The sequence below is a fragment of the Triticum urartu genome, chromosome 1A (assembly GCF_056163025.1).
Source record: "Triticum urartu cultivar PI428250 chromosome 1A, HENAU_Tu73, whole genome shotgun sequence".
NCBI lineage: Eukaryota > Viridiplantae > Streptophyta > Magnoliopsida > Poales > Poaceae > Triticum > Triticum urartu.
Window position 1 is genome coordinate 131,393,739 of NC_141873.1, and position 23,955 is coordinate 131,417,693.

Consider the following 23,955-nt stretch of genomic DNA (forward strand, 5'->3'; position numbering starts at 1 on the left):
TCATTGCTCGATTGGCGAAGCGTCTGAAGACATCCTGCACTTCAGTCTTGTAGAGGATTATGTGCACCCATGTATATCTAGAATAATCATCAACAATGACAAAGCCATAGAGACAAGCAGTAGTAGTAAGAGTTGAGTAATGAGTGGGACCGAAAAGATCCATGTGGAGCAGTTCGAAGGGTCGAGTTGTTGTCATGATTGTCTTCGAGAGATGTTTGGCCCTCGTCATCTTTCCTGCTTCACAGGCACCGCATAAGTGATCTTTCTTGAACTTGACAACCTCGATGCCTATGACATGCTTCTTCTTTCCAAGGGTGTGGAGGTTCCTCATGCCAGCATGCCCTAGCCTCCGATGCCAGAGCCAGCATTCTGAAGCTTTTGCCAGAAGACATACGGCAAGCTATGGTCCTGCTGAGAAATCTACCACATACAAATCATCCTTCCTATACCCTTCAAACACTAGAGACTTGTCCGATTCCATTAGAACAAGACAACGATATTTTCCAAACATCACAATCATGTTTAAATCGCAAAGCATTGAGATAGACATTAAGTTGAAGCCAAGGGATTCAACAAGCATAGCTTTATCCATGTGTTGATCCTTTGAGATTGCAACTCTACCAAGACCCAATACCTTACTTTTACCAGTGTCAGCAAATGTGATGTGACTCTTGTCGGATGGACGTAAGGTTGAGTCCATAAGAAGGCCTCTCTTGCTAGTCATGTGATTGGTACACCCACTATCAATAATCCATTCTGAAGCTGCTGGTGTCGTACCCTACAGTGTAGTTAGGGGGATAGGCTTCACGAAGAGAATTGTGAAGCAAAAACATTTGACGAACCAGTGTGTTATGAAAGCTTAGATCGAGATTTGGACTGATAGGGAGAGTAGCCAGCGATTCAGGAACGAAGTACATAATAAGACCATTCGGGCATTTGATCTTGCGCCCTACAAGATGTTTAAGGTCCCCAGCAATAGCGTCAGACGATTTTGTTTTTCTGCTGGAGACCCTTCCCTGCAAAAGAGAGTTAAGCTTTCTTAACCACCCACATCTTCAAGGGTGGCTTAGAAGCAATAAGTCTAAGTGTAGCATCTGAGAACTTTGGCTTTGGAGCCCTAGCAAAAAGTCTTGCAGGAGGACAATAGTACTCATAAGAATAAGAGGAATAGTTCTTGGTCTTATGAACATGGCGGTTTGATGAACCATGCTCATATTCATAGGCCTGAGTATGGCTTCCCTGCAAAACATTTGCGTTAGTGCGACTCAGGTGAGTCCTCTGTCTGTATGAAGCCTTTGGACCGTATGAAACCTGTGGTCTGTGGTTTGTCTTCTTCACCTGTGGTGTCATGATGACATTCACAGGAATATTCTCCAAACACCTTTTCGGCATCCAGATCTTCTTCATAGGCGGTCCATTCCTGTAGTTAGTACCAATATACCTGGCAAACACTTCACCATTCTGATTCTTAAACAGTTTATAGTTTGCATCAAAGGATTCATCAATAACGATGGGATTAGCACAAGTGAAGCCAGATAGGGTGGATGGATCCGCTGAAGGTTCCTTTGCAGCAACCCATGTGGTTTTGGGGTACTGCTCAGGTTTCCAGTAAGAGCCGTCAGCATTCATTTTCCTTTCGAACCCAACACCCTCTTTCCTAGGGTTTCGGTTTAGGATCTGCATTTTGAGGACATCACATAGTGTATGATGCCCTTTGAGACTTTTGTACATCCATGTTTCAAGCAGTGTCTTCAACCTGGCATTCTCATCAGCAATGAATGATGTGGTATCCTCGGCAGAGGGGTTAGTTCCCACATCAACAGTTGAAGATATTGCAACAGTAGCAGCAGTAGAACATTCAGCAGCAGAAGTAGCATTATCACGCTCAATGCATTTAAGACATGGTGGTTCAAATCCTTCCTGAGCGGAACTGATCTGTTTGGCATGAAGTGACTCATTTTCCTTTTGAAGATCTTCATGAGCCGCTCTCAATTTCTCAAGATCTTGCTTCCTTTGAAGATAATCATAGGAAAGCCTTTCATGAGTTGTTGAGAGCGTTTCATGACGACTTTCAAGTTCCTCATACTTAACATGAAGATTTTTTATGTCTTCAATTAAGGACTGAGATCGAGTCATTTCAGCGTCTAGTAGATCATCGCTTTTGTCTAACAGTTTTTGAATATGTTCCATAGCTTTCTGTTGTTCAGTTGCAATTTTAGCAAGTGTTTTGTAGCTGGGTTTGGAATCACAATCAGAGTCATCTTCACTAGATGTTTGATAGTTAGTAGTGCGTGTGTTTACCTTGGCACCACGTGCCATGAAGCAGTATGTAGGACCGGAGTAGTCCTTGTCATTTGCATCGGTGTCGGTGATGAAGTCGTTGTCTTCAGTGTTGAAGATGGACTTGACAACGTATGCTTTAGCCAGACTCGCAACGCCAGAATCGGACTCCTCCTCAGACTCCACCTCCGCCTCCTCAGAAGCAGACTCCTCCTCTGAATCCATTTCCTTGCCAACAAACGCACGGGCCTTGCCAGATGAGCTTTTCTTGTGTGATGAAGACTTGGAGGAAGACTTGGAAGAAGACTTTGAGTATTTCTTCTTCTTCTTGTCGTCAGAGTCATACTCCTTGCTCTTCTTCTTCTTCTTGTTCTCATTGTCCCACTGCAGACACTCAGAGATGTAGTGGCCAGGTTTCTTGCACTTGTGGCATGATCTTTTCTTGTAGTCATAAGCAGAAGCTTCATCATTCCTTGAGCTTGATCGTGAAGACTTTCTGAAGCCTTTCTTCTTGGTGAATTTTTGGAACTTCTTCACAAGCATAGCAAGCTCCTTTCCAATGTCTTCAGGATCATCAGTACTGCTGTCAGATTCTTCTTCAGATGTGGAGATAGCTTTTGCCTTCAAGGCATGAGTTCGCCCATAGTTGGGACCGTAGATATCTCTTTTCTCAGAAAGCTGAAACTCATGTGTGTTGAGCCTCTCAAGTATGTCAGACGGATTGAGTGTCTTGAAATCAGGACGTTCTTGAATCATCAGGGCTAGGGTGTCAAACGAACTGTCAAGTGATCTCAGGAGTGTCTTGACGACTTCATGCTTGGTGATCTCAGTAGCGCCGAGGGCTTGAAGCTCATTTGTGATGTCAGTGAGTCGATCAAATGTGAGCTGGACATTCTCATTGTCATTTCTCTTGAAGCGGTTGAAGAGGTTGCGAAGGACACTGATTCTCTGATCTCTCTGGGTTGAGACGCCTTCGTTGACCTTGGAGAGCCAGTCCCAGACTAGCTTAGATGTTTCCAAAGCACTCACGTGGCCATACTGTCCTTTGGTCAGATGACCACAAATGATATTCTTGGCAGTAGAGTCCAATTGAATGAACTTCTTGACGTCCGCAGCAGCGACACCTTCTCCAGCCTTGGGAACGCCATTCTTGATGACATACCATAGGTCGACGTCAATGGCTTCAAGATGCATGCGCATCTTATTCTTCCAGTAGGGATATTCAGTTCCATCGAAGACAGGGCACGCATCGGAGACTTTAATTAACCCTGCAGCCGACATAGCTAAAACTCCAGGTGGTTAAACTGAATCACACAGAACAAGGGAGTACCTTGCTCTGATACCAATTGAAAGTGCGTTATATCGACTAGAGGGGGGTGAATAGGCGATTTTTATGGAAGTCTTCAAAACGTGGAAGTTTCGAAGACAAACAATATAAATAAACCTATTACCATGCAGCGGAAGGTAGACTACACTAGGCAAACCATAGTCAAGTATTCAATGAAGTGAAAGCACAATGACTAATAGCAGCTAGGTAGTAAGGATCAGGTAGGAAGATATTATGAAGCCAATCAGAACAAGCAGTCACTCAGTGAAGACAAGAGATAGTGCAATCATACAATGACTTCACAAGGACCAACAGTAAGTAAAGGGAAGGGAAGTATGAGATCAGTGACTCGTTGAAGACAATGATTTGTTGGACCAGTTCCAGTTGTTGTGACAACTGTACGTCTGGTTAGGGCGGCTAGGTATTTAAACCAGAGGACACACAGTCCCGGACACCCAGTTCTGAACACGCAGATCAGGACACCCAGTCCTCACCGTATTCCCCTTGAGCTAAGGTCACACAGACCTCGCCCAATCACTCTGGTAAGTCTTCAAGGTAGACTCCCAAACCTTCACAGACTTTGTTCACCGGCGATCCACAATGGCTCTTGGATGCTCAGAACGCGACGCCTAACCGGCTGGAGGATTCACAGTCCTCAAATGTAATAAGTCTTTAGATCACACAGACAGGAAGACTTAAGTGATGCCTAACAATCTTTGGCTCTGGGTGGTTAGGGCTTTATCCTCGCAAGGAATTCTCTCTCAAAGGCTTCGAGGTGGGTTGCTCTCAAACGACAAAAGTCGTACTCTAATTCTGAGCAGCCAACCGTTTATGGTTGTAGGGGGTGGGCTATTTATAGCCACTAGGCAACCTGACCTGATTTGTTTGAAATGACCCTGGGTCACTAAGGAACTGACACGTGTTCCAACGGTCAGATTTCAAACACACACGGCAACTTTACTTGGGCTACAAGCAAAGCTGACTTGTCCGACTCTGGACAAGATTTGCTCTCATAGTCTTCACTCGAAGACATAGGTTTTGGTTAAGCATCACTTCAGTCATTCTGACTGGTTCTCTTGGACCCCACTTAACAGTACGGTGGTTCCTATGACTCAACAAAGAAGAAAAAGAACTACGAAAGATCTAAGTCTTCGAGCTCCATATGCTTCATGCGACGTCTTCTCGTGTCATACTCTTCAATGTGAATATCTTCACATACCACCTTTGACATCAATGTCTTCATACATTTTTAGGGGTCATCTCTGGTAGGAAAACCGAATCAATGAGGGACTTCTACCTGTGTTATCCTACAATTCTCACAAACACATTAGTCCCTTAGCTAGGTTTGTCGTCAATACGCCAAAACCAACTAGGGGTGGCACTAGATGCACTTACAAATGTGAGTGAGTAGGGATTGCCATGCAACGGATGCACTAGAGCTATAAGTATATGAAAGCTCAAAAAGAAACTAAGTGGGTGTGCATCCAACTTGCTTGCTCATGAATACCTAGGGCAAATTTGAGGAAGCCCATCATTGGAATATACAAGCCAAGTTCTACAATGAAAGATTCCCACTAGTATATGAAAGTGATAACATGAGAGACTCTCTACTATGAAGATCATGGTGCAACTTTGAAGCACAAGTGTGGTAAAAGTATAGTAACATTGTCCCTTCTCTCTTTTTCTCTCATTTTATTATTATTACTAGCACAAATGGTCGTGCAATGCAACGGGAGAGATATTTTATTTACGACAATCAATGGGAAAGATAATCAATGTGTCCATAAAAAAGGTCTCCACAACGATAGGCGACAGAGTAAGGAGTTGCGGTCTTCTCACTGGACATGTTTGGCCCATGAAATCCTAATAGTGGTGGGGTTGGTAAGCGTGGTGGCGAGCACCCAACTCATGCCTTTTTCTTTCACGTCTGCCTCCATCTCGGGGTTGTGCATGCCTCCTCATTTGGTGGGTGTGTGACGATCTTCGGGACATGGTTGCGTCGACCACTCTATTACAATGGCGTAACCGGATGGATTACTAATTGCAGCGCATAAATACTGTTTCATAAGCATAATCAGGCATGGATGTCCCTTCATTACGACGGTTTATTCTCTTTCATTATTTTAGCACTCACGTATCCATGATTTTTTTCCTAATTAGAGTCAATCAACATATTCTCTTTTATTGGCACATGTCCACAATTTTTTAAATTTATATCCAACCAAGATAGAACAAACGCGTGCTCTAACCAATGGCCAACACGAATATTTATGAAGATACAATAGCTTCAGATTTGATTTATTTATTTACTATTTTGAACATTCAAAGAAATATGAACTTCCGAATATTCTTGGACGTTAATTTTTTTGAAAGACCGAAGAGTTCTAAAAAATGTGAACATGTTTATTTTGAAAATTCCATAAAACTTTGGAAAAACACTAACAAAATTAGAAACGGGAATAGTAATTGAAATTGAAAAACAATATTTTGAAAACATAAACCATTTATACAACACAACATTAACATTTTTGTTGAAAAGGGGAACACTCCGAACATTTGTTAAAAATGTTTTCTTAGACGCAAACATTATTTTATTTTTGTGAACTTTTCACTAAAATAGGAATTTTTTTTAATATAGAACATTTTATGAAATATTAATTTTATAAATAATCGCGAACAATTCTAAAATATATTTTTTAATTGCAAAATTTTTTAAATGTTGACGAAATTCTGAAACCAATTTTTTGAAAAAGTTTCTAATATTTTTCAAAACAGGAATAAAAAATTTTAATGCTATTTTTTGAATATTAGAACAAAAAATGAAATTCTGAATATATTTTGTTTATTTTTATTTCATGAAAAAATAAAAATACAGAAGTGGAAAATGAAAACGAAACAGAAACCAAACACTGAAAAACAAAAACGGGCCAGCTCAGTCCTGGGCAACCTGTGCTTACATTCAACTATTTGTCGCCACATGCGACAGATAAGGTCCAACCAATGCATGGGGAGGATAATTATTGGGTTGGCTTTGTTGGGCTAGATTGCGCCTAGCCCAGTTGCGGTATCCTGGACAAACTTTTTGTCTTTTCCTGTGAGAGACACACAAAAATTTAGTACCACCTCGGATAGCAAAAAAATATTTTCGGTGGTGAACGGATGAAAATATTGGAGAAACACACATTGCTTTATTAGTAGCTATAGATTATTATTATTTATTATTATTATTTTTTATTTGGGCCTTTTCTCTTTTTTTATGGCCTCGTTTCTTTCTCTCTTTTTTGGGCTTCTTTGGCCTCTTTTATTTATTTTTCGTCCGGAGTCTCATCCCGACTTGTGGGGGAATCATAGTCTCCATCATTCTTTCCTCACTGGGACAATGCTCTAATAATGATGATCATCACACTTTTATTTTTCTTACAACTCAACAATTACAACTCGATACTTAGAACAAAATATGACTCTATATGAATGCCTCCGGCGGTGTACCGGGATATGCAATGAATCAAGAGTGACATGTATGAAAGAATTATGAACGGTGGCTTTGCCACAAATACGATGTCAACTACATGATCATGCTAGCAATATGGCAATGATGGAGTGTGTCATAATAAACGGAACGGTGGAAAGTTGCATGGCAATATATCTCGGAATGGCTATGGAAATGCCATAATAGGTAGGTATGGTGGCTGTTTTGAGGAAGGTATATGGTGGGTGTATGATACCGGCAAAAGGTGTGCGGTATTAGAGAGGCTAGCAAAGGTGGAAGGGTGAGAGTGCGTATAATCCATGGACTCAACATTATTCATAAAGAACTCATATACTTATTGCAAAAATCTATAAGTTACCAAAGCAAATTATTACGCACATGCTCCTAGGGGGATAGATTGGTAGGAAAATACCATCGCTCATCCCCGACCGCCACTCATAAGGAAGACAATCAATAAATAAATCATGCTTTGACTTCATCACATAACGGTTCACCATACGTGCATGCTACGGGAATCACAAGCTTCAACACAAGTATTTCTCAAATTGAAAACTACTCAACTAGCATGACTTTAATATTATCACCTCCATATCTCAAAACAATTATCATGCTTCAATCTTTTCTTAGTATTCAACACACTCAAAAGAAAGTTTCACAAATCTTGAATACCAAGCATATTATTATTAAGCAAATTACCATGCTATTAAGAGAATCTCAAAATAATTTAAGTGAAGCATGAGAGATCAATAGTTTCTTTAAAACAAATCCACCACCATGCTCTAAAATATCTAAGTTAAGCACATGGAGCAAAATTATAACGCTCAAAAGATATAAGTGAAGCACATCGAGTATTCTACTTAGCTCAAAAGATATAAGTGAAGCACATAGAGTATTCTATAAAATTCTAATTCATGTATGGCTCTCTCAAAATGTGTGTACAGCAAGGATGATTTTGGCACACTAACAAACAAAGACACAAATAATACAAGACGCTCCAAGCAAAACACATATCATGTTGGTGAATAAAAATATAGCTCCAGGTAAAGTTACCGATAGAAGTAGACGAAAGAGGGGATGCCTTCCGGGGCATCCCCAAGCTTTGGCTTTTAGGTGTCCTTAGATTATCTTGGGGGTGCCATGGGCATCCCCAAGCTTAGGCTCTTTCCACTCCTTGTTCCATAATCCATCAAATCCTTACCCAAAACTTGAAAACTTCACAACACAAAACTTAAGGTAGAAAACTCGTGAGCTCCGTTAGCAAAAGAAAACAAAAGACCACTTCAAGGTACTGTAATGAACTCATTCTTTATTTATATTGGTGTTAAACCTACTGTATTCCAACTTCTCTATGGATTATAAACTATTTTACTAGCCATAGATTCATCAAAATAAGCAAACAACATACGAAAAACAGAATCTGTCAAAAACAGAACAGTCTGTAGTAATCTGTAGCTAGCGCAAGATCTGGAATCCCAAAATTCTAAAATAAATTGCTGGACGTGAGGAATTTATTTATTAATCATCTGCAAAAATAATTAGCTAAATATCACTCTCCAAATAAAAATTACAACAGTTCTCGTGAGCGCTAAAGTTTATGTTTTTTAAAGCAAATTCAACAAGACTTTCCCCAAGTCTTCCCAACGGTTCTACTTGGCACAAACACTAATTAAAAAAACACAACCATAACAGAGGTTAGATAATTTATTTAGGAAACAGGATCAAAAGGCAAGGAATAAAAATAAAATTGGGTTGCCTCCCAACAAGCGCTATCGTTTAACGCCCCTAGCTAGGCATAACAAGCAAAGATAGATCTAGGTATTGCCATCTTTGGTAGGCAATCCATAAGTGGCTCTCATGATAGTTTCATATGGCAATTTTATTTTATTTTTTGGAAAGTGTTCCATGCCCTTTTTTAATGGAAATTGAAATCTAATATTCCCTTCCTTCATATCAATAATCGCACCAACCGTTCTAAGGAAAGGTCTACCAAGAATAATAGGGCAAGAAGGATTGCAATCTATATCAAGAACAATGAAATCTACGGGCACATAATTCCTATTTGCAACAATAAGGACATCATTAATCCTTCCCATAGGTTTCTTAATAGTATAATCCGCAAGGTGCAAGTTTAGAGAGCAATCATCAAAATTACGGAAATCTAGCAAATCACACAAAGTTTTGGGGATAGTGGAGACACTAGCACCCAAATCACACAAAGCATAAAACTCATGATCTTTGATTTTAATTTTAATAGTTGGTTCCCACTCATCATAGAGTTTTCTAGGGATAGAAACTTTCAACTCAAGTTTTTCTTCATAAGATTGCATCAAGGCATCAACAATATATTCGGTGAAGGCTTTATTTTGACTATAAGCATGTGGAGAATTTAGCACAGATTGCAACAAGGAAATACAATCAATTAAAGAGCAACTTTCATAATTAAATTCCTTGAAATCCAATATAGTGGGTTTAGCGACATCTAGATTTTTATTTCTTTCAATCCCACTTTCATCAATTTCATCATAAAGATCTAAATACTCCGATTTTTTAGAACGCCTTCTAGGTAAAGGAAGATCATATTCAGTTTCATCAAGATTCATATTGCAAAACAAAGATTTAATAGGAGACACATCAATAACTTTTAGATCTTCATCTTGATTTTCATAGGAATTAGAAGAACACGCTTTAATAAAGGCATCTTTGGAAGCACGCATCCTAGCGGTTCTTTCCTTGCACTCATCAATGGAAATTCTCATGGCTTTGAGAGACTCATTGATATCATGCTTAGGAGGAATAGATCTAAGCTTTAAAGAACCAACCTCAAGAGAAATTCTATCAACGTTCCTAGCCAAATCATCAACTTTAAGCAATTTCTCTTCAAGCAAAGCATTAAAATTCTTTTGTGAATTCATAAACTCTTTAACACTATTCTCAAATTCAGAGGGTATCTTATTATAATTTCCATAAGAGTTGTTGTAAGAATTCCCATAATTATTAGAAGGATTACTAGGATATGGCCTAGGATTAAAATTCCCTCTATAAGCGTTGTTACCAAAATTATTCCTACCAAAAAAATTCACATCCATAGATTCATTGTTATTCTCAATCAAAGTAGACAAAGGCATATCATTAGGATCAGAAGAAACACTCTTAGTAGCAAATAATTTCATAAGTTCATCCATCTTTCCACTCAAAACATTGATTTCTTCTATCGCATGCACTTTTTTATTAGAAGATCTTTCAGTATGCCATTGAGAATAATTAACCATAATATTATCTAGGAGTTTAGTAGCATCTCCTAAGGTGATTTCCATAAAAGTGCCTCCCGTGGCCGAATCTAAAAGATTTCTAGAAGCAAAATTCAATCCGGCATAAAAAATTTGTATAATCATCCACAAATTCAAACCATGAGTAGGGCAATTACGTATCATTAATTTCATTCTCTCCCAAGCTTGTGCAACATGTTCATGATCAAGTTGTTTAAAGTTCATAATATCGTTTCTAAGAGAGATGATCTTAGCGGGAGGGAAATACTTAGAGATAAAAGCATCTTTGCACTTGTTCCAAGAATCAATACTATTTTTAGGCAAAGACGAAAACCAAGCTTTAGCATGATCTCTAAGCGAAAAAGGAAATAGCTTCAATTTAACGACATCATTATCAACATCTTTTTTCTTTTGCATATCACATAAATCAACGAAGCTATTCAGATGAGTAGCGGCATCTTCACTAGGAAGGCCGGTGAATTGATCTTTCATAACAAGATTCAACAAAGCAGTATTGATTTCGTAAGATTCAGTATTGGCAAAAGGAGCAATCGGAGTGCTAAGGAAATCACTATTATTGGTATTGGTGAAGTCACACAATTTGGTAGTATCTTGAGCCATCGCGACAAACAAGCAATCCAACACACGGGCAAACAAAAGCAAATGGACAAAAGAGGCAAATAGAGAGGGAGGATACAGAGAGAGAGGGCGAATAAAACGACAAGGGTGAATTGGGGGGATAGGAAAATGAGAGGCAAATGGAAAATAATGTAATGCGAGAGATAGGGATTGTGATGGGTACTTGGTATGTTGACTTTTTGCGTAGAGTCCCCGGCAACGGCGCCAGAAATTCTTCTTGCTACCTCTTGAGCTTGCGTTGGATTTCCCCGAAGAGGAAAGGATGATGCAGCAGAGTAGCGTAAGTATTTCCCTCATTTTTTGAGAACCAAGGTATCAATCCAGTAGGAGGCCACGCTCAAGTCCCTCGTACCTGCACAAAACGATAGCTACTCGCAACGAACGCGATTAGGGGTTGTCAATCCCTTCACGGTCACTTACGAGAGTGAGATCTGATAGATATAATATTTTTGTACTTTTGGTATAAAGATGCAAAGTGAAAAGTAAAGGCAAAGTAAAAAAGCAAAGCAAGATTAAAGTGATGGAGATTGATATGATGAGAATAGACCCGAGGGCCATAGGTTTCACTAGTGGCTTCTCTCAAGAGCATAAGTATTCTACGGTGGGTGAACAAATTACTGTTGAGCAATTGACATAATTGAGCATAGTTATGAGAATATCTAGCATGATCATGTATATAGGCATCACGTCCGTGACAAGTAGACCGAAACGATTCTGCATCTACTACTATTACTCCACTCATCGACCGCTATCCAGCATGCATCTAGAGTATTAAATTAAAAACAGAGTAACGCCTTAAGCAAGATGACAAGATGTAGAGAGATAAATTCATGCAATATGAAATAAACCCCATCTTGTTATCCTCGATGGCAACGATGCAATACATGCCTTGCTGCCCCTTCTGTCACTGGGAAAGGACACCGCAAGATCGAACCCAAAGCTAAGCACTTCTCCCATGGCAAGAACTACCAATCTAGTTGGCCAAACCAAACAGATAATTTGAAGAGACTTGCAAAGATAACCAACATACATAAAAGAATTCAGAGAAGATTCAAATATTATTCATAGATAGACTTGACCATAAACCCACAATTCATCGGTCTCAACAAACACACCGCAAAAAGAAGATTACATCGAATAGATCTCCACGAGAGAGGGGGAGAACTTTGTATTGAGATCCAAAAAGAGAGAAGAAGCCATCTAGCTACTAACTATGGACCCGAAGGTCTGAGGTAAACTATTCACACTTCATCGGAGAGGCTATGATGATGTAGAAGCCCTCCGTGATGACGGCCCTCTTCCGGCGGAGCTCCGGAACAGGCCCCAAGATGGGATCTCGTGGATACAGAAAGTTGCGGTGGTGGAATTAGGTTTTTGGCTCCTGTTCTGATCATTTGGGGGTACGTAGGTATATATAGGAGTAAGAAGTACGTCGGTGGAGCTCCGAGAGGCCCACGAGGCAGGGGGCGCGCCCTAGGGGGGGCGCCCCCCACCCTCGTGACCGCCTCTCTGATGCCTTGGCGTAGGGTCCAAGTCTCCTGGATCATGTTCGGTGAGAAAATCACGTTCCCGAAGGTTTCATTCCGTTTGGACTCCGTTTGATATTCCGTTTCTTCGAAACACTGAAATAGGCAAAAAACGGCAATTCTGGGCTAGGCCTCCGGTTAATAGGTTAGTCCCAAAAATAATATAAAAGTGGAAAATAAAGCCCAATATAGTCCAAAACAGTAGATAATATAGCATGGAGCAATCAAAAATTTTAGATACGTTGGAGACGTATCAACAATCATGTACACGTTGTCTTGCCACCTCTAGTTGATGCTCGAGAACATCAGCACATTCCAATTCCAATCCATAATCATTCGGTAACGGCCATGCTGCACTGCTCACAGATCTTTGTGTTGATGTCACTTCATCCTGAAATGTTTCTGTAAGTACACATGACTAGGGCAAAAATATAGTTACAACAGTGAAGCGAACAAGACACTATTTTGTACTACATGGCAAAACAGGACTAACAGTAATGTTACACATCACTTTCAAAAAAATATGTTACACGTCATGAAGCCTGCATATAGAAATCCCTCTTAGCTCACCAGAGGAGCATGATGTTGGGGCCCAATCAAAAAAACAAACAAGTTACAAATTTAGACAGCACGTTGCGTATAAGTAAGCAAGCAGTTGGCCATTCTGTGCCTCAATTAAAGTCTTAGGGAGCATAATGAACAGCAGAGGGTTTCATACAAACATACTACAGCAGGCAAAACTATGCAATCATTAGCGTAGTATAAATCAGATTGTGAGCCTCATGCAATAATAGTTGGTTAATAGACTTCAAAGCTTTAGGCACACTTCGGCAGAGTAATTAAATGGTAAGGCCTTTAATTATGTCAACTAATAGTGATACAAGTACCGAACATCAGGCATGATTATTTGGGCATCTCATTAACTGAGGACAAATAAAGCAATTGAAAAGAGAAAATTAACTATGCCTGAAACAAACAAGGAATTGAACTGTTGAGCTGCATACAGTGACTTACCTTAGCAGGTTGAAGAGGCTCAGCGCAACTCCTACTTATCTTGCAAGGCTCCTTCCTAACATCTTGTACTTGGAAATCCTCAATCTTATCTTCATTGCAGCCCCTCTGCAAGGTGACACAAACTAGTTACTCGTCTCCTTGGAAGATAAATATGCATACTTTCCAGTCTGTGAACACAAAAGGATGAGATTATAACAAAACAACACCACATAATGAAACATGCCGCATCTCTTGCACTTGCACACAATGAAATGAGCATTTACTATGTCTGCACTATGTAAAAACTAGGCATACCTTCGAACTAGATCTCCAGGTACTCTTGGACAGCCTACTGTAGTGTACAGCCAAACCTTTATGTCACCTATGAGTTAGAAAAGGCCCCACTACATCAGCCCTTAGTGTTTAAATCGTTGACAAGCTCTGTTAGAGTGTTAGGTCAAGAACAACAAGTAATCAAAGCAAACAATCCTAGTATGGCTGGCTGATGCAAACAAGCAATTGAACAGATGTGTGAGCAAATCTTACATATCAAGAAAAGAAGAAAAGAAGGAGGCTTAAAGACCATCACTTGACTGACCAGATTTAAGGGGCATTTAAACATCATGTGCAACGTATGAACTAACATAAACATTGCATATTCCAGATTCAACAATGGAATGCACATGTATTAGTTTATGCCATGTATGATGATGCCTAAATGTACAGATAGCAGGCATGAGTGATTCATCATTGCACGCACAATTGAATTGCAGGTTAAGTGCTGGTTCGATTCTGCCTTTTCAGGGCATATTGTCAAAATAAGCCATAAAAGATGTAAAGAAGTCATTTTTGAGTTATCGGCTTGGGCTTAACTAATTTCGCTTTGGAGGGGGGTGTTTCGGGTAGAACCTCACTAAAAATTGAAGGGAAGGGGAATAGTGAAATGACTCTATTGTATGTCTATATTACACTCAAAATGCAACTGCTGACGCCTGTGCCACACCTGACCCTCAAGTAAAAACAAACATGCAAGCATTCATTGCCCTGCCCGCTTGCATCTCCGATGCTATGTCCAGCTAGGCTACATGGCCGGCGGGTAGGGGAAAATCTCCCTGGCTGCTCCTCCCTCTGGCACCGCCCCTCATTCTCATGGTCTCCAGCAGCTGCTCCACTGTGGTTTGCCCAACGCACTACTCCGGCGGGCGCTTCACAACTATGGCTGATGCCACACTATGGCAGAAGGCACCTTATTCCCCCTCCCCTCCTCCCAGGCCATGGCCTTGAGGTGCTGTTGAAGGATAAGCTCATCCAACAAGGTGAGGATCTCCTCTGATTTTTTGCCAAATTTTCATTCTAATCCACTATATGATGAATTGCTATGAGCTGCTTCTATTGTTGCTATATGATGCATTGCTATGAGCTGCTCCTGCTGCTACTATATGATGAATTGCTATGAGCTCATGCTGCTGTATGATGAGTTGCTACGAGCTGCTGCTGCTATATGATGAATTTCTATGAGATGCTGCTGCTATATGATGAGTTGCTACAAGCTGCTCCTACTTCTGCTATATGATGAATTGCTATGAGTTGCTCCTGCTGCTGCTATATGATGAATTGCTATAAGCTACTCCTGTTGCTGCTATATGATGAATTGCTATGAGCTGCTGCTGGTATATGATGAATTGCAGACTGTTGCTGTTGTATGATGAGTTGCTATGAGCTGCTCCTGCTACTATATGATGCTTTCAGGTGGTGCTGCTATACGATAATAACCAGCCACTTGGACCATCGAATTTCAATAAATAATTATTCTTCATTTAAATGTGGGTCATGTGTTCTTCGTTTAAATTAGGCAATGGGATCTCTATGGAAAACATTGACCAAAGTAGATTGTGCCAAGTAGATGGTATCTTTGTATTTGCATTTTGAGCAAATAGTGATGGTATGTTTTCTTATCATATTAATTACTGCACTGGGTTCAATTTGTGATGTTTGCAAGTCAAATTAATTTCCATATGGGCAGCAAAATGAAAAAATATAATGCAATCTAGACTTTCCACTGATCATACCAAAGATAAGCTGAAAACGCAATGAAAAGAACTAGTTGGCTTATTACATGGAGCTTATATTCACAGGTGCTTATTTTCTTAGGATAACTCGTAATAACTGTCCCTAAGAAACTTGGCTAATAGAACTGGCATACAAATAACATGTCACAATGATTGCAATGGAGGAGTGACGTACCATAGCACATTGTATAGGCTCACCGCTGCCTCTCCTTTTTTGCGATGTTCCATGAAATTGCCACATACATCTTGTACTTTTTCATTGTGTAACCCTATCTGCAAGTTGACATGGCTAATTTCAGACATCTCTACATGATACTACATTGCATATCCCTTGCGCATATTTAAACCACCAATTAACGATTGTGTGCGTACCATAAACTAGCCATGACTCTGTATGCTGGACTAGCAGGCACTCTAAGGGAGCCTAATGTAGTGCACTAGAATTCCTACATGCCACCTACGATTTTGTGTAATGTACTGCCCCTGTTCCTAAATATATGTCTTTGTAGAGATTCCAGTATGGACCACATACAGATGTATATAGATGCATTTTTGAGTGTAGATTCACTCATTTTGCTCCGTATGTAGCCTATAGTGGAATCTCTAGAAAGACTTATATTTAGGAACGGAGGTACGAGGTAGTATCATGTATGACATCTACATATCTAATTTAGCATCCAGTAGTAGAAATCATTGTCTGCACAAAGGGATTACTGGTCAAAAATCCTAGCAAAGCACGCTGGCAGGCACAGAACAATACAAGAGAGAGACGCGCTTACAAGATCATAGCAATGCCTTAGTCCAGGATCTGGGTTGGCCAAGCTGTTAGATCCAGAAGAAACATCGTCCTTGTAGTTTTTGCCAGCTGCATAACAGGTAACAACGACCGGTTAGTATATTTGAAGTACATCGGGCAGGTGATGCTGGACGGGTTTAAAGGTGACAGGTACCTAGGTCGTGGTGGGTGCTTGGCATCTCTCCAGACGGTGGGAATCAGGTTAGAAACGTCGAGGGTGATGATGCTGCGCTGGCTGTCGGGGTCCGGTAAGGACATCTAGAACCGTCAAGTAGGGTGTTTGTGGAGCGGCTCTGGTAGGGTGGACTACGGTGTGGGCGAAGCGGATCTGTGGTCGTGGACGAGGGCGGAGGTAAAGCTGCTCCGGTGGTTGGGTTAAGGATGGTGTCGACGACGCGAATCTGCGGCCATGGATGGGGCATCAGAAGTTGCTCCGGTGGTTGGGTTAAGGATGGTGTTGATGATGCGGATCTGCAGCCGTGGACGGGGCGTCAGAAGCTGCTTCGGTGGTTGGGTTAAGGGTGGTGTCGATGATGCGGATCTACAGCCGTGGACGGGGTGTCAGAAGCTGCTCTGGTAGGTTGGATGAGGGTGCGAGGAAGCGGATCTGAGTCCATGGACTCATGAGTTGGCAAAGTGGCCCCGGTAGGGTTGAGAATGGTATAGGCGAAGCTACTCCGGTAGGGTTAACGATGGTGTTGGCGAAGCGGCTCCGGTAGGGTTGAGGAAGGTGTCGGCGAAGCGGCTCCGGTAGGGTTGAGGAAGGTGTTGGCGAAGAGCATCAGAGGCCGTCGATGAGGGCGTCGGTGGGGTGGCTCCGGGGGGTGTGGACGAAGCGTCTCCGGTGGGGAGTACGAATGAGCCGCTGCATATGCGCGGTGGTTGACGAGAGTACCGGCGAAGCAGATCCGGCGCCGTGGACAAGGCCGGCATTGAATGGGCTGTGGTAAAATGGTGGATGAGCAGTCTACTTGTTTCTAGGGGAGGTGGGAGGGGTAGATGCGGCCGCAGAAGCAGATCCGGCGAGGTGGACGCCGCTGGCAGTGAATGGGCTATGGTACGCCGGTGGATGAGCAGTCTAGGGTTTCGAGAGGGGAGGGGAGAAAGGGCGATGGAGTACGGACGGCGTGATGTAAGATGCTCTGGTGCTGTGGAGTTAGTCGTTTTTGCGGGAGGGGGAGAGGAAATGGTGGTGCCGTGTAGTGGGGGAACCGGAAGTTACCAAAGAAGCCCCAACCTATCATGTAGATGAGGGCGGTATTGTAACTGTTGGTCTCCGTGCACCAAGGACAAATGGGGGATTTCGCATGCTAAAGACTAAGGTGGCGGAAATTTTAGAAGGAGGCGGGAGATTTTGCTGCCCGCGGGATCGTTCGTATCCAGTTTCAACTAATTTTGGACCGTGCTAGCGGGAAGATCATGCTAGACTGTGTACATGGGGCACGCGTCAGCAGTTAATAACTGGTGTGAAGTCCACCCCAGAAAAAATACAATAACTCGGGATGATGAGCCGATAACTTGGACGTTCACACGGGCGCGGCCAATTGTACGGGTGTAGTGGCGCGTTCACAAAAAAGGGATCAAATGCTCATCCTATGTATTTCTCGTGTAAATAGATAATTTAGTGACATTGGTTATTTACTTTAAACATAATGCATTGACGTGTTAGTGTAGAGGCGCACAAAAAGAAATGGATATTGTAGTCAGCTACTTAAAAGTGTTACCTCATATGATTACATAGCCTCCATTTCATAAATTGCGTACCTGTTGAATTCATATATGAATATTACATATATTACTTCAAAATAGAAACTTAAATCATCCAAGACTAATGAATTTGAATGCAAGAGTAACAATGGTGTATGTACATGATAGCTACATTGGTTGTTTGAAGAAACATCACTGTAACTTTGGCATGCACAACTGAAAAGGTTTATTTAAATAGAAAAAAATGTGATATGTGAGTGTCCAATCTTTATAGTGTTGAATCGATATTGTACCTTTGGCCACGATACGAAGTAGATATTGACTTATGTTCAAGCGATGCACATCCACGATCGCTAGATAGTGATACGTGAATGAATTGTGTAATCTCTCTCACATGCATACATATTTCATTTCCCTGTGGGCATCAGAATCACACACACGCACTTCGTGTATTTCTCTCCCTCCATTAGGGTTAAATTCGTCTTTCTGCCCTGTCCTACAAGTCTCTCACACAGAAACACACACGCTCTCTATGTCTAACATGCCCACCCCTTTAATTCCGCCCACCCAAAGCCACTAATGTCTCAAAGTATAACAATGTCTCTCACACATATGCTATCTACCTATCCCTTAATATAGCTAGATATGTGTCACACAAACTCCTTCTCCCTACTAGAAAGATGCCCATGTGTTTCACGGAACATCAAGATGCATTTGTATGAGAAGTTTATCTTGTGGGAGAAAAGGATGAACGAGGGAATGCCTTATTTGCAAATGCGGAGAGGGGTGTGGGTATCTTTTTGCAAAATTGCCATAGTTTCCTTCCTGTCCGTCGGATATAAATCGGATGGCCTATATTGCAGGATGGCAGGAACACCATCATCACCAACTCTGTTTTTTATAAGAGTAGAGATATGTGAGTGTCACTGCCCCCCCCACACACCCTCACTTCCCAACACCGAAGGAGTAGGGTGACACCTCGATCTTGATACTAATCTATCGAATGGCTTCTCTCTCAAACATACACACACACACACACACACTCCCCGGCACCGAAGGAGTAGGGTGGCACATCGATCTTGATAATAATCTATCTACTCCTCTTTCAAACACACACACACACACACAATCGCTAGTTGTGCCTCTGTGCCTACCGCGCACACTCTCAATACGTCTTTATCTTCCTCCCCCCCCCCACAATGACAGCAGAAGGGTGACAACTCGATCTGATCATAATCTGTCAATTGGTTTCTCTCTCAAACATTGTGTCTTGGTGCCTCGCTCGGTAGCCCCCTCGATATGTAGACTTCTCGCGTGCGCACAGCTGTAGTGACGATGACGCTGAACCCAATGTGCCTTGTTTTTACCGGCCTCATGTGATAGTTTTCACTCTGTTTTCTATTAATTAACAAGGCAACATTTTCTTTGTTACTACTAGTGAATCTGAAATCATTCGGGGCAGACATAAAATATATCACTTCAACCCAATTATCGCAACAACTATTTTAAAAGAAATTAGCTAGCTTCCCGTGCATTGCATGGAACATCAAGATGCATTTGTATGAGTAGTTTATCTTGTGAGAGAAAAGGTTGAACGAGGGAAGGCCTTATTTGCGAACATGGAGAGACGTGTGGGTATATTTTTGCAAAATTGCCATAGTTTCTTTCCTATCCGTTAGATATAAATCCGACGGCCTATATTGCAGGATGACACACACGCCATCATCACCAACTCTGTTTTCTACTCCCTCCGCCCAAAAATACTTGTCATCAAAATGGATAAAAAGAGATGTATCTAAAACTAAAATACGTCTAGATACATTTCCTTTTATCCATTTTGATGACAAGTATTTCCGGATGGAGGGAGTATTTGTCTTTCTAGAGATATCAACAAGTGACTATGACCGGACCTTACCAACATACTCAAAAAAGTAGTCCATAATTTTGATGTTACCCTCTTTTCTTGGCGGTGTAGTGCCATCTGGATTCCTCATTAATAAATCAAGGACAAATCTGACCCCTTCCTGGAAAGACATACGGAGCAAAATGAGTGAATCCACACTCTAAAATATGTCTACATACACATCCGTATGTGGTAGTCCATTTGAAATCTGAAAAATACAAATATTTAGGAACGAATGGAGTATATATAAGAGTAGACATGGAGATATATCTCCAGAATGGTCTACAACAAAAATGTACAGGGCTGGTTAGTGCCGGATGCTCGCAACGCGATGACATGAGTTCGAATTCTGTCTTTTTACTTTATATTTTTATATTATATATTACTCTACTTATTTAATATATACTTCTTTCGCTACTGTACTGACAGTGGAACCCACAGAGTACTTAGAATACAAGATTAAGGATGGACTTGTTTCTTTTTAACTTTCTATACGAAGCTGTAGCCACCCTGCAAGTCACATGTACATTGTACATGCAATTAACTTTTTATAGAGGGACAATCATACATGCAATTAACTCAAATGGATTGGATGTCACTCTATTATTTCCAGCATAAAGAGCATCTCCAATGGCAGCCGGCAAATTTCCTCCCGCTTCCTTAAGCGGAGGACGACATCAAACGCCAGCGGCATACATTTTTACAACTCTAACCAACCAGATGAAATTCGTGCAAACACGGACTGATTTCATATAAGCATGAAGGATTTCATATAAAAAAGTTGGATCTTCATATAAACACGATGGATTTCATTACATTTACATGAACTAAGAGGTGCCAATCCGGCTCTCTTGTATAATTAATACTCCCTCCGTCCGGAAATACTTGTCCTAGAAATGGATGTATCTAGACTTATTTTAGTTCTAAATGGCCGCCCACGGATCCCTTTGTCTTCCTCATGTTCGTCAGACACTTGCAGGGTCAACAAAGGTCCTCAAAAGAGACGAAGCAGCAAAGAAACCACCTGAATCCGCGGTCGTCGCCTCGGCGGTGGCCTTCATGGGTCCCAAGTGGCGGCGGCCTCCCGTGTTCTACTTCTCCTTGATGATGGCGGCGGACACGGAGAAGCTGGCCACCGACTCATCACTCTCCACGCACCCGGCTTTTGTCTCTGCCTGCATGGCGCTGCCGCAGGCACGGGAGGCGCGCCCACAGACACGGGACGCGTGGCCACCACAGACACTGGCGGCACGGTACGACGTGGCAGCGACGGCGCCCGTACCGGCGTGCTCGCCGCCGTGCTGGCATGGAGAAACTCACCACTCCTCATCGAGCTGGACTGGAGCGGAGAGTTGCTGAACCATGTGCCTGCTTGGGGTGGCAACTGGCTCCGTCGGGCCAAGCGAGGTTGGTGAAGCACCGAGCGGCCTCGGCCGTATCCAGAGGGCTCGGCGGGCCACCCAGCCGGGTAATATGCGGAGAACGGCTCATCAGAAGCCATCGGAAGAGTGGAGAAAATGGTGAAGGAGGAGATGGGGGAGCGGCGGAGGGGTGCGATTCTTGCCCGCTGTCTGTCTGGCCTCGTGTAAATAGAGGGCGGGTGGTAGGAGCTTGGCCGGCATCTGGCCTCATTTAAACTGAGGGCGGACGGGAGGAGCTCGGCCGGTGTTGCGTTTAATTCCGGCCTGCTCATGAACGGACGTGTGGCCGGAGTAGGATTCTCGGTTTGCATGCGGGTATAACGGAGGGGTTTAATGGAGGCGTCGGGCGTGCAGCGGGCGGCGCTATACTATTCGATTTGACAGCAGTAATGAGCCGTCAAATCACAAAGGCCCTCGCCTCTCGTGAAACCGACCGAGCTAGACTGCCCCGCCCTCTAGCCTTTTAAAAAATGTATATACTCCACTTTTGTACAGTAGTAGTATCGATGGATTGCGCCATGGAGCAAAACTTGAAATTAAAAAAAAGGTGGTACATATAGAGAGGGAGTATTTGATTTGACAGCGGGCGGCGCAGTTCCTGATACGGCTTTATTGCAGACGAGGGAGGGAGTAGCGGTTCCTGATATGTTGAACGGCTAATGCATCCTCCTTCAATTAATGCACGAGGGAAGTAATGGGAGGAGGTCCAGGAAAAGAGGCTGCACGATGTGAATGCAACGCAGTTTGCCCTCATTGCCCTCATATAAAGGCGCCCCTCCATTCCAATGCATCTACCACATCGTACGCACCTAAGCATTTGCCTAAGCACCTACACTAAGCGCAAAAGATCTCACTCCAGACCCATGGCGGCGATGCGCGTGAGCGGCCAGCGGCTGCGCCAGATGGTCCACGACGCCGGCCTGCGGCATGGCGCCGAGGATCGTCTCCAGACGGTTTTGGAGACCGGCTGGTGGATGGCCGCCGTCGACGCCAACTACGACTCTCAGTTGGACCAGATGATCGTTGCCACCAGCAAAAAGTTCACCGTCCTCAAGAAGGTCGCGGACGACATTGCCGTACTCCTCCAGCCCGCGCGCCCAGGCTCCTCATTGCCTGCCACCCTAATCGGACTCCATGGCCGGAACCTCTTTCAAGAACTGGTAGCCCTGCGACTGCCCGCCGATGCCACGAAGAATGTCCACCTGGAGGTTGCGCTCGCCGCGAGGCGCCTCGCCGTGCAAGAATTCGTCGACCTACACATCCACGTGTACGAGGAAATCGTGTACATAGGTATCTACAAGGCCAGTGAGGATGCTACGACGTTGGCCTTCCTCAACCGGCTGGAAGCCTTGGATGCCTTTGCTGAGAAGCACCTCGACCTCGCCACAAAAGCCGCCGGTCGGTGGCCCGGCGCACTAAGTTGAGGAGGAGGAGGTCGTACGTTCGTGGATCCATCTTTCTTCTTTCCTTCTGTAACCACCACTGCGATCGCATCATCGTGGCCTTAATTCTTATTGTGCTGTTGCATTCTCGTTCCAGTCAATACCGACATGTGCGATCCCTTTGCTTAATTATATGCATCACTGTAACTAGTACTCCATCCGTCAATTTATAAGTTGTGCTTACCTTTTCCATCAACTTCGTGCAATGCGCGGGCATCTTGCTAGAAACACTAGAGTATGTCTATATAATCCGTATGTGATAGTCCATTCGAAATCTCAAAAAAGACAAATATTTAGGTATGGAGGGAGTAATATATTAGGAGTACATCAAAACAATAGTGATTTCTTTCAATTTTGTGAACAAATACTACTATTCTACTACTTTGGATCCGTCGCAACGCACGGGCACATTGCTGATAAAAGGAAAAGGCTTACCGCGTTCGCGTCGCACCCCCACACGCTCGGGAATCGGGAGTACAACACGGCCTGTCCGACACGACACATAGCTTAGGGAAGGCGTGTTGCCTAGCATTTTCACTTTCATGTGGGACCGCCGTTGAGAAAACCGACACCCCACCCGCCGCCGGGTTGGAAAACACAAACGAGGGGAAGATCTAGCTGTAGCACGGAAACCAAGAAATTTGGTGTCAGACGGGGCTCGTTGATAGAGTAGGAGCATTTTGTACAAGTACTACTCCTACTAGTACCAAGTTTGTACTCCTAATACTATATTACTAGTACTACCACTATACAACTAGTAGGTACGTGCACGACACAACATCGTAGGAACAAAAAACAGGAAGATCTTGTTTTGGGTGATTTATCTTTTTTCAATCAACGTAGTATGAATAATATGATGTGGGGGGCACCCAGGAAGCTTATGTGGCTTGGTTGCATGGCTACGGAAGGTTAGAGAAAAATAAATAGATAATGTGTTTAGAGTGCACTCCACTAAATAGATATACTTTGGATCCATTGCAACGGACTGGCACATCTATATCTATACCCCCTATATAGTGTGTGAAAAACTTTGAAAGTTGGTCGTTGGATGAAGCCAATACGCCGGTACAAAGATGGCAAATCTGAGCACTACTGG